Here is a 14,106-nt window from a genome sequence, read left to right on the forward strand (position 1 = left end):
GAAGTTAGGACCTTGACAAATAAACCAACTCTTAACCACGTGGCCCTACGTCATCCCTTGGTCTTCCCTAACCTGAAGTAACCCTGGACCTGAATCCTTTCTTTACCCATTCTTTTTTCCTCCCATTTAATAGAGTTTTTTTTTAATCTATATATTTTTCTTGAAAGTATTTTCTATTTTTATTGTTTCTAATGATAAAAGGGGGAACTAGTCTACCTCCCAATATCCTTAGTGGGTCAATGTGTTTTTATTGTTCAAGCCAGTTTAGGGTGCCCTTTTCTGGTATTGGCAACATAAAACTCATAACTGATTTTGTGGCCAAGCCTAACCAGAAGTGAAGGACATAACCTCCTTCCACACTCACTGAGATGAGCAGAAGGTGTGTGTGGAAGGCCCACAGCAACATCCCCCTGCATCCCTTCTCATCCAGAAACAAAGGCCTCTTAGGGCTGGAAGGGGATTCTCCTGCCATCTCCCAGACAGAACTTTTTGCTAGGCTATCTCAGTACTCGGCTAGATTAGCCATCAGGCTAACTCAGGATGGCAGCTTTTATATTCCTACAAATGCTGAACTAATTAGTTACTTAATATAGCCATTCAACAAACATATATTGAATATGTTTCATGTGACAGTATTTTAAAAGGTACTTGAGAGTCACTGAAATCAGGACTAGTAAGACGCGCAGATACAGAAATGACTGTCATGAAGGAAGAAGTTTATACTCACAGTTCCCCTGAGACAGGAGGAATGACGTGTCACATAAGGGGACCTCATGAGGAAGCACCCAGTTTATTCAGGAGACCTGGGGACAAGGGAGAATGTGGGTAAGAAAGAGCAGGGTGTTGTGGTGGGAGCCTGTAGTCCCAACTACTCAGGAGGCTGAGGCAAGAGACTCAATCGCTTGAGCCCAGGAGTTAGAGGTTGCTGTGAGCTATGACACCAAAGCACTCTACCAGGGGCAACAATGTGAGATGGAAGGAAGGAAGGAAGGAAGGAAGGAAGGAAGGAAGGAAGGAAGGAAGGAAGGAAGGAAGGAAGGGAGGGAGGGAGGGAGGGAGGGAGGGAGGGAGGGAGGGAGGGAGGGACGAAGGAAGGAAGGGCCTCTGTGAAAGAAAGAAAGAAAGAAAGAAAGAAAGAAAAGAAAGAAAGAAAGAAAGAAAGAAAGAAAGAAAGAAAGAAAGAAAGAAAGAAAGAAAGAAAGAAAGAAAGAAAGAAAGAAAGAAAGAAAGAAAGAAAGACACAGCCTCTGAAGGAAGGAAGGAAGGAAGGAAGGAAGGAAGGAAGGAAGGAAGGAAGGAAGGAAGGAGAAAGAGAGAGAAAGAGAAAGAAAGCCTCTGTTACGGTTTCCACAGAGAGATCAGATGAGACAGAGCAAGCAGGTTTATGATGGGCTGGTTTGGAATAATTTCAGCAGGCTCTGGTGTTTAGGGACTATCTCTAGTTGCCTGGTACCTGGAGTGATTAGAGTTAAGGACTTGTGGCCTGGAATGTAAAAGCCCTGTAAAAGCCCAGTAAAGGAGGTGGTTCAGAGAACAGGCTTTGGATTGGTTGGTTTGCATATAAAAGGTTGGTTTGCGCTCTCACTTGCAAGAGAGCCCCTTACTACCTCTAGGAATTAGCTAGCCCTGGGGGTGGGTGGGGGACAATCTCTCCAGGTTCAGCTCCGGCCCCAGAGGCCAAAGCATCAGAACAAAAAGATGTGCTTAACACAGACTGTGTTAGATGGTGAGGATGCGCAAGGTGCTGTCCCTGTCTTCGCAGGGAGCTCACATCCAGAAGGAGACAAGGCAGGCAGATGCTTCAAGTGCAGCCGTAGCAAGGCAGAGCTGTATGCTGGGTGTCAGCACCAAAGACAGGCACCTAGCTCAGGTGGGGGGAGGGGGGAAGGAGGGGCTCAGAAAACCAGGAAGGACTTTCTGGAAGGGATGACGGTGGAGGGAGGGGCTGGGAAAACCAGGAAGGACTTTCTGGAAGGGATGACGGTGAACCTGAGAACTGAAGTAGGCATTATCTACACAAGAAAGGCGGTGGGAGAAATTCCTCCTCAGTGAAGAGCAGGAACAAAAGAACAGAGGCAAACAGTATTGTTTGCAGGGCAAACACAAAAGTGTATGTGTTCAAAGTTAAGATCAAAGGCGGAGCAGAAAGAGTTGAGGCAGGAGTGGTGGTGAGTAAGGACCAAGTCAAAGAGAGTTTTGTATTTCTTAAGGTTTTTGACTTTTCTTCTTTTGGAACTGTGCTCTAAAGACCACTCATGTGCTGGGAGGCAGTAATTTTTTTTTTTAATATTATTACAATGGGATCAAGACTACTGCAATGAGGAAGACAGACTGAACTTGACTCCCAGCTAATAATGTTTTATAATAACTCCCATTTCGCTCAGCAACCCCTGATGCACATTCAGAATCTGAAGGTTCTGAAAGGTAAAAGTAAATTCAGTGAATCTCAGAATTATTTGACTACAGAACCTCTTTTCGCCCTCTTAGAACACAACACATATCTTGGGAAATACAATTTTATACCAGGGGTCTGTGTGGACGAGGTGTTGTCATTCTGAATCTCTTAGATGGCTTTCTAAATGGTCCCACCTCCCTAAAACAGCAGTAGTGATAGGAATGGAGAAGTAGAGATAATTTTTTTAAAGCCTATAATGTAGAATTTTATTATACAATTAAATTAAGCATAATTAAAAGAAAATTTTCTTGTGATGGATTTAGGGTTAAAGTGGTTTTGAATTGTATAGTGGTGATGTCTGGGTGTTTAGTGTACCCATCATCAGCATGGTATACATTGCACCCAAAAGGTGGTTTTACTTCCCTCACCCACCACCCACCTTCCTTGTGAGTCTCCCATGTCCATTCCATTGTACCCACACTGTATGCCCCTAGGTACCCATGTTTAGCTCTTACTTTATAAATGAGAACATGTGGTATTTGGTTTTCCATTTCAAGCAGAGACAAATTTAAGAATTATTTGGGTGATAAAAGATCAGTGCTCTACCAATTAAAAAGAGGGGCGGCGCCTGTGGCTCAGTGAGTAGGGCGCTGGACCCATATACCGAGGGTGGCGGGTTCAAACCCAGCCCCGGCCAAACTGCAACAAAAAAATAGCCGGGCGTTGGGGGAGGGGGGGGCGCCTGTAGTCCCAGCTGCTCGGGAGGCTGAGGCAGGAGAATCACGTAAGCCCAGGAGCTGGAGGTTGCTGTGAGCCGTGTGACGCCACGGCACTCTACTGAGGGCAGTAAAGTGAGACTGTCTCTACAAAAAAAAAAAGAAAAAAAAAAAAGGTAGGGAACCAAGATTATGGGAACAAATATGACATTTTGGATCTCAGGAGTCTGTCTGAACTTCAGGTAGAGATGTCCTTCAGGTAGCCAAGGTGAGCTCTTGTGTAAGAGATACATAACTGGGGTCGGGCATGATGTCTCACACCCGTAATCCTAGTGCTTTGGGAGCCTGAGGCAGGTGGATCCCTTGAGGTCAGGAGTTCAATACCAGCCTGAGCAACAGTGAGGCCCTCTCTCTACTATAAATAGAACAACTAGCCATGCATTGTGGTGGGCCCCTGTAGTCCCAGCTACCTGGGAGGCCAAGGCAAGAGGATTGCTCAAGCCCAAGAGTTTAAGGTTGCTGTGAGCTACGAAGCCACAGCACTCTACCCAGGGTGATAGGATGAGACTGACTTAAAAAAAAAAAAAAAAGATCAAGTTATATAACTGTATTTGAAATTATATAAATATGTTTGCCTTAGCTCTTAAGCAAGAGAAAAAAGAAGATTCCAGGAAGGTAATAGGCAAGGAATGGTCAAATGTAGGAGTCTCAAACTCATGCAGTGTCATAGAATATCAGAGAATGGGAAATTGAAGCAATAGGAGTGGTTCACAGATTCCTGTGCAGCAGAGGGTTTGGGAAGATTCCAGTGGTGTGCTGGAGCAGGCTGGTAATGACTCACTAGACCAATGCTAGAACTTCAAAAGTTTTGCAAATCAATTTACACCAAGTTGGTAGCTGAAATCATTTGCACCATGTAATGGAAGTGGAATACACTACAAATCCAGCCTTTCTCACTCCTCTTCTCAGAACAACATGTTATCTTTTATCAACTTTTTATTGACACATTGCTGGATAAACACTAGAAAATGTTCTTTGGATTTTGGGGGGTATGAAGACATTCTAGAGGGGAGTTTCTAGAACTACTTGTAAGATGCTAGATTGTAGTGGGTAAGGAAATGAGTGGGAGGTAAGGAAATAGACTTTAATGAGAGAGGAATATATAAATTATATATATAATACCCAGAGGGTAATATGAAGTCAAGGAAAATGACAAATAAGCATGTTTATAGTTCAAGGGGATGTTTCCAACAGAGAGCGAGAAAGCCAGGCTGAAGTACAAGGTGACAGAAGGTGGAAGTCACAGGGAGGTTGCAGCATGGTTTCAGGGCACAGGTGTAGGGGTCCTTGAATATGAGGAGGGATGGCTGATCATCCAAGATTGGAAGGAAGATGGAACCTCTGAGAAGGAACCAACGTTTGCCCTTCAACCTTTGCTTAAACTTAGGGGACTCCACATCTGTCTTCGAGCAACCATGGCTGCCTCTCATTTTGGATGTTAACCCTTTGCTGCTATTTGTTTTTCCCTTGGGCAAAGCATGGATCTTTTCCTTAGTTACTCACATGCAACAAAAGTATAAAAAATACTTTTATTAAGTAATGAAGGAAAAATACAAATAACAAATGTGTGAAAAGAATCATAAGTGTGTTGAATAGTTCTACATCCAAACCAACTATGGACATTTTATCAACAGCTATCCTAGCTTCTGGATTTGGCCAGGGCAATGAATCAATCTTGGATTTAATTTCTTGTCCTGATTGATTCTGCTTCTCCTGCCATTTTCACTAGCCTAGATTCAGGTTGTTACAAATGCTTATATTCGTCGGTTTCTGACTTAACAAGTTCATCTCACTGAGGGGCATGAAGTCAAGGTTGTAGATGCTTTCTTTTTCCTTATTGCCATTTCTAAGCCTAGCAAGGAAAACAGCTCATTGAGACTGGAGGGCATTTTCTAAGCCAGGATTGTGTCCTCTTTACATTCTCATTCATCTGTTTATTCATTCAATAAATATTTATTAAGAGCACACTATTTTCTGGGCAAAGCGCCATAGGCTAGGAATGATGGGCTAAACACACAGACCTTTTAGTATAATGCGAGAGACAGAGATTAAGTAGCCACACAAATAAATATATATAATTACATGAGTTAATAAGTGCTTTGCAGGAAAAATGAAGAGTTGAAACCTTTAAAAAGAGAAAGGGCTAACTAACTGTCTGGAGTCAGAAGAGGGCTGCCCTGAGAGAGCACTGAGACCCGAGGGAAGAGTAGTTTTCCAGACAAAGAGAAGAAAGCAGCGTGAGTAACAATCCAGAAGAAAAAGAAGGGCTTGAAGACATAGACTCTGATGAAACTTTTGGATTTTACTGTAGGTGAAATTATAAACCAATGAAAGGTTTAAGACTAGGCAGTGACATAATGTAAATTGTGTGTTTTTTTTTTTAATTTTCTCTATACAAGTGTTTATTTGGTTTCCACTTTTTGCCTTCACAAAATTAAAGAGGCTTAAAATTTTATAACAATAACAATGTTTAAGATAAACATTGCAAATTGTGTTTTTAAAAGATTGCTCTGGGGCGGCACCTGTGGCTCAGTGAGTAGCGGCTGGCCACATACACCAAGGCTGGCGGGTTGGAACCCAGCCTCGGCCAGCTGAAACAATAATAACAACTGCAACAACAACAACAAAATAACTGGGCATTGTGGTGGGTGCCTGTAGTCCCAGTTACTTGGGAGGATGAGGCAAGAGAATCGCTTAACCCAAGAGTTTGAGGTTGCTGTGAACTGTAACGCCAGGGCACTCTACCTGGGGCGACAGCTTGAGACTGTCTCAAAAAAAAAAAAGATTGTTCTGGCTGTAAAGTGCAGACAAATTGCACAGGAAGAGAGTAGAATTGAGGAGGCCATTTTGGAGGCTAGTTTAGTTGATCAAGTGAATAATAATTGTGGTATAAACATGGAAGTTTGCCTTAGGGATGGAGAGAGAGGAAATATTTTGATTAGATTTTTTCAGAGAAATTTCACAAGTTCATCACACCTGGTAATTATTTTTCTATATATTTTAGATACAATAATAAGACAAGAAAAATAAACTAAGGGCACAAGAACTGAAAAGTAAAGAATCAAAATGTCATTATTGGCAGAGGACATTTGTGGAAACCCCAATGAACCTATAGAAAAGTTAGATATAATGCAAGAGCTTAGTGAAGTGTATAAACACAATATTTAATTTTAAACCGAACAGAGGAAGAAGTGAATACAAATGGAAAGTGATGGCTAGGCAGTGGGGAAATATTGGTTAAAAAGATTTGTTAAAAAGTAGAAAGAGAGATGGCTCAGTGCCTGTGGCTCAAGCAGCTAAAGCACCAACCACATACACCTGAGCTGGCGGGTTCAAATCCAGCCCGGGTCCACCAAACAACAATGACGGCTGCAACAAAAAAATAGCTGGGCGTTGTAGCAGGTGCCTGTAATCCCACCTACTTGGGAGGCGGAGGCAGAGAATCGCTTGAGCCCAAGAGTTGGAGGTCGCTGTGAGCTGTGATGCCATGGCACTCTACCCAGGGTGACAGCTTGAGGCTCTGTCTCAAAAAAAAAAAAATTATAACAGATAAATATTTTTTAAAAAGACTTAGCTTTATGTTATGCCTTAAATAGAACGTTTAAAATTTCAGATGATTTTTTTAACCACAAATTTCCTTAAACCAAATGTGCATTATTTCCTTGAACCAAATGTGCATTATTTCTAATGAATACATTTATAGTTCACGTTAATAAGCTTTCTAACAGCTTTAGTGAAGTATAAATGACACAAAATAAACTACATAAAGTTTACAATTTGATAGTCAAGAAACTGTCATCACAAGCAAGCGAAATGAATGTATCTACACACTTCTAAGAGTTTCTTCCTGTCTCTAATCTACTCTCTCCACCTATCCCTCCATTCCCAGGAAATCACTGATTTACTTTTTATTACTGTAGATTGATTTTGCATTTTCCAGAATTCAATATAAATCAAATTATTAATATGTACTTTTCTTTGGTTTCTTTTGCTCGGCATAATTTTTTTGAAATTCATTCATGTTGTTACATGTATCAATAGTTCACTTTTTTGTATTGGTCCATCGTATGGACATACCACAATTTATTTATCCATTTACGTGTTGGTGGGCACAGGGATTGTTTCCAGTGTTTGGTTATTACAAATACAAATAAAGCTGCTATACCATTCATGTACAATTCTTTGGATGGACATAAGCTGGCATTTCCTTTGGGTAAACACATGGGAAATGAACGATGGGGTCATATGATATGATTTATCTTTGTCGTGTTTAATCTTTTAAGAAATTTTAAAATTGTTTTCAAAAGCAATTATAGTGTTTTACTTTCTCACCAGCAGTATATGAGAGTTTCATTTCCCCTGCATTCTTGTCAACAGTTGGTATGATTAGTCTTTTTAACCCTAGCAATTCTATAATAATAGCCATATAGTGTTTTTTCATGAGTTTTAAAATTTTACATTTTCTTATTGAATAATGATGTCGAGTATCTGATCGAATGCACATTTGCCATCCACATATCATCTTTGGTGAAATGTCTGGTTATATTTTTTCCATGTTTGGGGTACTTATTATTGAGTTTTGAAAGTATTTACATATTATGGATTCATGTTGTTCAACGGATACGTAATTTTCAAATTTTTTTTCTCAGCCTGTGGATTATCCTTTCATTCTTCTTCTTCTTTTTTTTTTTTTGTAGAGACAGAGTCTCACTGTACCGCCCTCGGGTAGAGTGCCATGGCGTCACACGGCTCACAGCAACCTCTAACTCTTGAGCTTACGCGATTCTCTTGCCTCAGCCTCCCGAGCAGCTGTGACTACAGGCACGCCCTACAACTCCCGGCTATTTTTCTGTTGCAGTTTGGCCAGGGCTGGGTCTGAACCCACCACCCTCAGCATATGGGGCCGGCGCCCTACTCGCTGAGCCACAGGCACCGCCCTCCTTTCATTATTTTAACAGTATCTTTTTAAGAAGAAAGTTCTTCATTTTGGTGGCACCCAATTTATCAAATTTTTATGAATTGTGCTTTTTGGTGTCATATCTAAGAAGTCTCTAATGAGCCTAAACTCACAAAAATGTTCTAGAATACTTATAGCTTTAGGTTTTACTTATATCCAAATCTAAAATTTGTCTGAGATCATTTTTGTAAACATGTGAGGAAGAGATCAAAGTTTTTGCTTGTTTTTGTTATGATGTGCACAGCCAAATGTTCTACCACTGCTTGTTGAAAAGGCCACCCTTTACCCAATAAAGTCTCTTTGCATCTTTGTCAAAGGTCACTTGACTTGCTGGAAGGGTGGCCTGAAAGGTTCCTTCTTCTATGTAGCTCTTCCATTTGTACATTCCAGAGTGGTAACCTTTATAATAAACCAGTAAATATAAGTAAGGTGTTTTCCTGAGTTCCATGAGCCACTCTAGCACATTCTTGAACCTGAGGGGGGGTCTTGAAAATCCTCAATTTATAGCTGATTAGGAAGAAGTACAGGTGCCCTGGGACTTGCCTTTGGCATCTGAAGTTGGAAAGCCCTTAAACCAGTGATTTTTCATCCCATGTGCCCTGAGAGGATCTTAGGTGTGCCATGAAAATTTTTAATGATCCTTAATTTAAGTGTGCAGTGGAAGCTTAACTCTAGGTACAAGGGTGCCTTGAGATAAAAAATTGAAAAATACTGCCTTAGACCCAAGAAATCTGACACTAACGCTGAGTAGTTACTATTAGAATTGAATTAAATTGTGGGACACCCGGTTGGTATCAGGGAATTGGAAAATTGATTGGTGTCAGAAAGAGTCTCCAGAGCAGGTAAATCTAGTCCTTCTTAATTCATCTTGGCTGAAAATAAAAATTTGCTTTTCATTAAGTATAAATAAATAAAATATTAAATCAGCTTGTAATTAACAGACCTACTGAGAATAAAAAGAATATACCTGAATTATAGAAACAAATAGAATTTCGGGACTGATACACACAAGCATAAGTAAAATGAAAGACATAGTAAAATAATGTGGTATTTAGGTAAACTTACCAAATCCTCCCCAAGCAAAAAGAAAAAAAAAAAATAGCATGCAAGATAGAGATAAAAAAATCTATTCTCAAATATATGTAATTAAAAATATTTTAGTAGCCACATTAAAATGTTTTTAAAAAAACAGATGAAATTAACTTTAATTATACATTTTAATTGACCAATATATCCAAAATATTATTTCAACATCTAAGCAAGATAAAATTTGTTAAGGAGATATTTACATTTATTTCCATGAACTCTTCGAATCTGGTGTGTATTTTACACTTACATCTTTACATTTTACATTACATTTCAATGATGAGTAATCTCATTCCACTTGCTCAGCAGTCACTATGGGTAGTGAGTACATTGGATAATGTAGCTATAGCAAAATGTATTTTATTTTATTTTTAGTAATAAGGTAAATAATTTATCTTCACTATAGTCCCCTTTGTGATGAATTAACGTGGGAGTATGACTCTAAGCTCAAGAAAAATATAGCCTGAGTGCTTAAATATCAGTCTGTAACAGTGGCTATCACACAAGCTCACTCACCAATAACAAAGCAAACTAGAGTTTTACTCATATTCATACATACTCATCCAGTAACCCCAAAGAAACCTAAGTCTGGGACCAGAAAGGAATGCAATAAAGTCATTTTTTTTTAATATGTTAAGTTACTAAAAGTTTTATGTAGGAAAAAACTGACACACAGAAAGTGTAACTTTGCTTAGTCAAAGTACATTAGGATTTAATGAGACCATAAAATTAAAAAGAAAAACCAACAAGATAAAAACCAACCACACCAAGATGAAAAGGGAGCTTGCTGACAGTGTCCACCTTACATCCCTCGACCCTGCTGTCTTCTCTACGGACCTGTGATTCCTACTGATGCCTGCAATTACCTAAGTATGGATCAAAGCAGAAATGTGTCCACATTCTGGTCAAGTGGCAAGTGCCAGAGTGTGAATGCTCCCAAGAAACAGCCTACAACCATGATAGACAAGGAGTTGGTGGATACATGCTCCAGCCTGTTGGGTGAGGTACTTGAGACGTGTCCTACAACGCTTCAAAGAGCTCTCCCGTAGGTTGTAGCTCTAGTTGTCTACCAGGTAACTTGCTTGATAATATTATTGGATTCCCACCCTTTTACGCCTGACTTCTCCACTCCTCTATTAGTGTTTTCTTAACTTGCCTCTCAAATAAACTTGGACTCCAATTGTTGGGTCTGCTTCTGGGGAATGAAAACCATGACACATAGTGTAGGAAACAAATTAAGTGCCAAAACAAAACAAAACAAAAACTCCCTTACAGAGCCTTTAAAAAAAAAATTAGAAACATCAAGAACAGAACAGACACATGGTAAAACCAAATTACTGGTAAAGGGAAAAGTCTAGGCAATCACGGTGTCTGAAGATTTTTTTTTTTCTTTGAGACAGAGTCTCACTATGTTGCACTTGGTAGAGTGCCCTGGCGTCACAGCTCACAGCAACCTCCAATTCTAAGTGATTCTCTTGCCTCAGCCTCCCAGGTAGCTGGGACTACAGGCACTACAGGCACTACAAAGCCTGGCTATTTTTTTTATTGCAGTTGTCATTGTTGTTTCTCTGACCTGGGCTAGGTTCGAACCCACCAGCACCGGTGTATGTGGCTGGCGCCCTAACCACTGAGTACAGGAGCCGAGCCTGAAGATTTTTTTTAACGACAAAGATGCTAAAGCAATTTAAAGAGAAGATATTTAGAGAACAAAGACTAATCAGAATAAAAGTCCTGGAATTTGAGAAACTAACAAATTGGTCAGAAAATGTACTTCCCTGATTAAGATGAAGCAATTAATCTAGAACATCATGTCTCCAGAAAAAAATTTATATGAGAGCAGCAACACAGAGATATAGCCTAGTAGTTCTACCTTTCATTGATTAAGACAAAATTCTTCAGGTATCCAGGCAAATACTAATTATTTACCAGGGAAAAAAAAATCAGAATAGCTTAGACTTCTCTCAGTTTTTAAGAATAATTCTCAAGAATAAGTCTCAGGAATTATTCAATGTCTGCAAAATGCTGAGAAAGAGAAAGTGAAATTAAGAATATTTTTCTTAGTCAAGATGACATTCAAAGATAAAGGCAAAGATAGACAAATTAATAGCCTCAAACATTAACAAACCCTGGAACTACAGGCCTTTTAAAAAAAAAATCAAAATCAAACAACTATGAAGTAAAGAAAAAAGCCACAATAAAAAGTCTAGTAATGAAAGTTCAATTAATTTAAATGTAGAATTTAAGAGTAAACAATTACGGAAAATAGGGTTACAGAATATAAATGTTATACGTGTTGGCAATGTATAAAATGGTAATGAAACAACAGAAATCAAGCATGGAGGAAGAAAGGAAGGAAAGTGGAGGTTTATTTGTGATCATTTCTTTGACAATTCTGTAACAGGGAGTAAACAGATACAGTCTGAAGTTGCTAAAAACAAGAAATGGAGGTAATGATAGCAAATAAAGTTCTAATGACTGCCAACCTGCCCACCCCAAGCAGTTAACAAACCCTCAAAATTATCCAAGGCAACACACACATGTATACACCCCCATAAAACCAAATACAGAAAAGATCATACATGTGATAGTAGCAATAATAGAAAACTTAAGGTAAAACAGAACAAATTTTAAAAGGCTTATGTTAATATGTATTAATGGGAATAAACTCATCCATTACAAAAAGCCACAGAATAGATTTAAAAATAAAAAAAATGCAATCATACGTTTAGAAGAAAGATACACAAATGAAATCCAGATAAGCCACTGGCTAGGGAAGTAATAAAATCAAAAGAAAAGGAAAAAAAGACAAATACACAAAATTATAAATGAAATTTATAATGATGATTATTGGGGGATGATTATTGGCATTCAGGAAAAGAAAAGGTCTTAGGCACTTGAAAATATAAGTACAAAAAACTGAACAGCAAAAAAAGATAGACATATCTCAACAAACAAATAAGCAGGGGTGCAGTTGAAAAACTGCCTCCTTAAAATCCCCAGGCCCACATGGTTTCACTGCTAATTCTGTAAAATTTTTAAGGAAGAGTAAGTTGGACAGAATTTGAAATATTCCAAAACACCTTCATATTAATATTACATTTATAAAAGTTTAACACTGACATCAAAACTTAACAAGACATTACCAGAGTACATGTGAAATTTTTGGATCATCTAGATAAGTTTATACTATATCCTTTATAATTTCACATGTCTCAGTAAAATTCTTACTGATATTTTTCCATACCGGTATTTTAAATTTAACAGTAGTTTCCAGAAAATTTCTTCTTCACAAGCAAATTCTTCAAGCAGCATTGCCATTCTTTTTTGAATATTTACACTAATTATATTTTAGTAAAATATATATTTAATGGGTTGATTATTCATTAAAATAGGTGATTATTTAAGGATATCTTAGAATTTCAGAGAAGAGAACATGGATTTATTATTTGTTATTCATGCAAATGTTCTTTTTCTTAATTGACAGTATTAAATATATTATCATATTATATCAAGTTACATTATATGCCATTGTATTATGTGAAATTATATTATACATACATAGCATTAGGTGAAATTAAATTATGTTTAATTTATTTCACTATTTGGAAGTTTGGCTAACTGAAATGACTACTCTTTTATCAAAATTATGTTTTCTTTTTATACCATCTCTTAATAACCTGTAAAGAAAGAATATATTATTCACTGTTTTTACTTAGTCTCTGTCTTTGTTCCTTTTCTTCTTTCTATTGGTGTCTCCTCCTCTTTCTCCTGGTCTTCATTTCTCCAAGTTGCTCACATTCTCCTGTGCTTTACATCTTAGCCACCACCACACATTGTACTGGAGCCAATACCTGGCACTTTTTTTCTGTCTCTGCACCTGTCCCTGACAACTTGACCTCTAAAACAATAGTTTAGAATCTATTTTAAAATTAGATCAATATTTAAGAAGCAAGAAAGTTCAAGAACTTGTTGAGTACAACATGATGTCAAACTACTACTTTGTTCCTTTGTTTTCTTTCCGGGACATTGCTTTTGTTGATGGAAATGCAATGGCTATAAAGGGTGGCTATAGCCCCCATTGTCCTGGAAAGAACATTTCTTTCTAGAAAACTCTCTCATTTGAAAATGGGATTTTGCTTTCCACAGTTTTCACCATATTTTTGAATCCTGCCCTTCTTGAAGTACAGCTTCTCATTCTAAGACAGCTCCTCTTTCTTTGGGACTATCTAAAGAATTGTCATTGAGTGACGATGTGCACCCTCTAGTACATTCTAGCTTTGTAATTGTTTCATGCTATAGTACTATTTCCTTGGATGCTGTAAGCTTCCTGAGGGCAAGACCATGTTTTATACGTAAATAACTACTCAAATACAACTACGACTGTAGGTTAGATCTTCCCAAGGATCAATCTTGAGAATGATGTGCTAATGATCTAGTTTGTGAGAAGGCTTCAATCATTTAGATACAATTTCAATTCCCTGAATTTTAGGTTTGTAAATAGAAAAGGACTATTCTTCATGAGGTACCATCATTTTTCCAGCACTTTTTTTTTGAGACAGAGCCTCAAGCTGTCACCCTGGGTAGAGTGCTGTGGCATCACAGACAGCTCACAGCAACCTCAAACTCCTGGGCTTAAGCAATTCTCTTGCCTCAGCCTCCCAAGTAGCTGGGACTACAAGCACCCGCCACAATGCCTAGCTATTTTTTGGTTGTAGTTGTCACTGTTGTTTGGCAGGCCCAGGCTGGATTTGAACTCTCCAGCTCTGATGTATGTGGCTGGCACCTTAGCTGCTTGAGCTACAGGCGCCAAGCCTTCCAGCACATTTTTAAAAGAAGTTCTATTCTCTTTCTTCCCCATTCCCTGCTACCCACCTTCCATAATAATTGCACCT

This window comes from Nycticebus coucang, chromosome 20, assembly GCF_027406575.1.
Source record: "Nycticebus coucang isolate mNycCou1 chromosome 20, mNycCou1.pri, whole genome shotgun sequence".
NCBI lineage: Eukaryota > Metazoa > Chordata > Mammalia > Primates > Lorisidae > Nycticebus > Nycticebus coucang.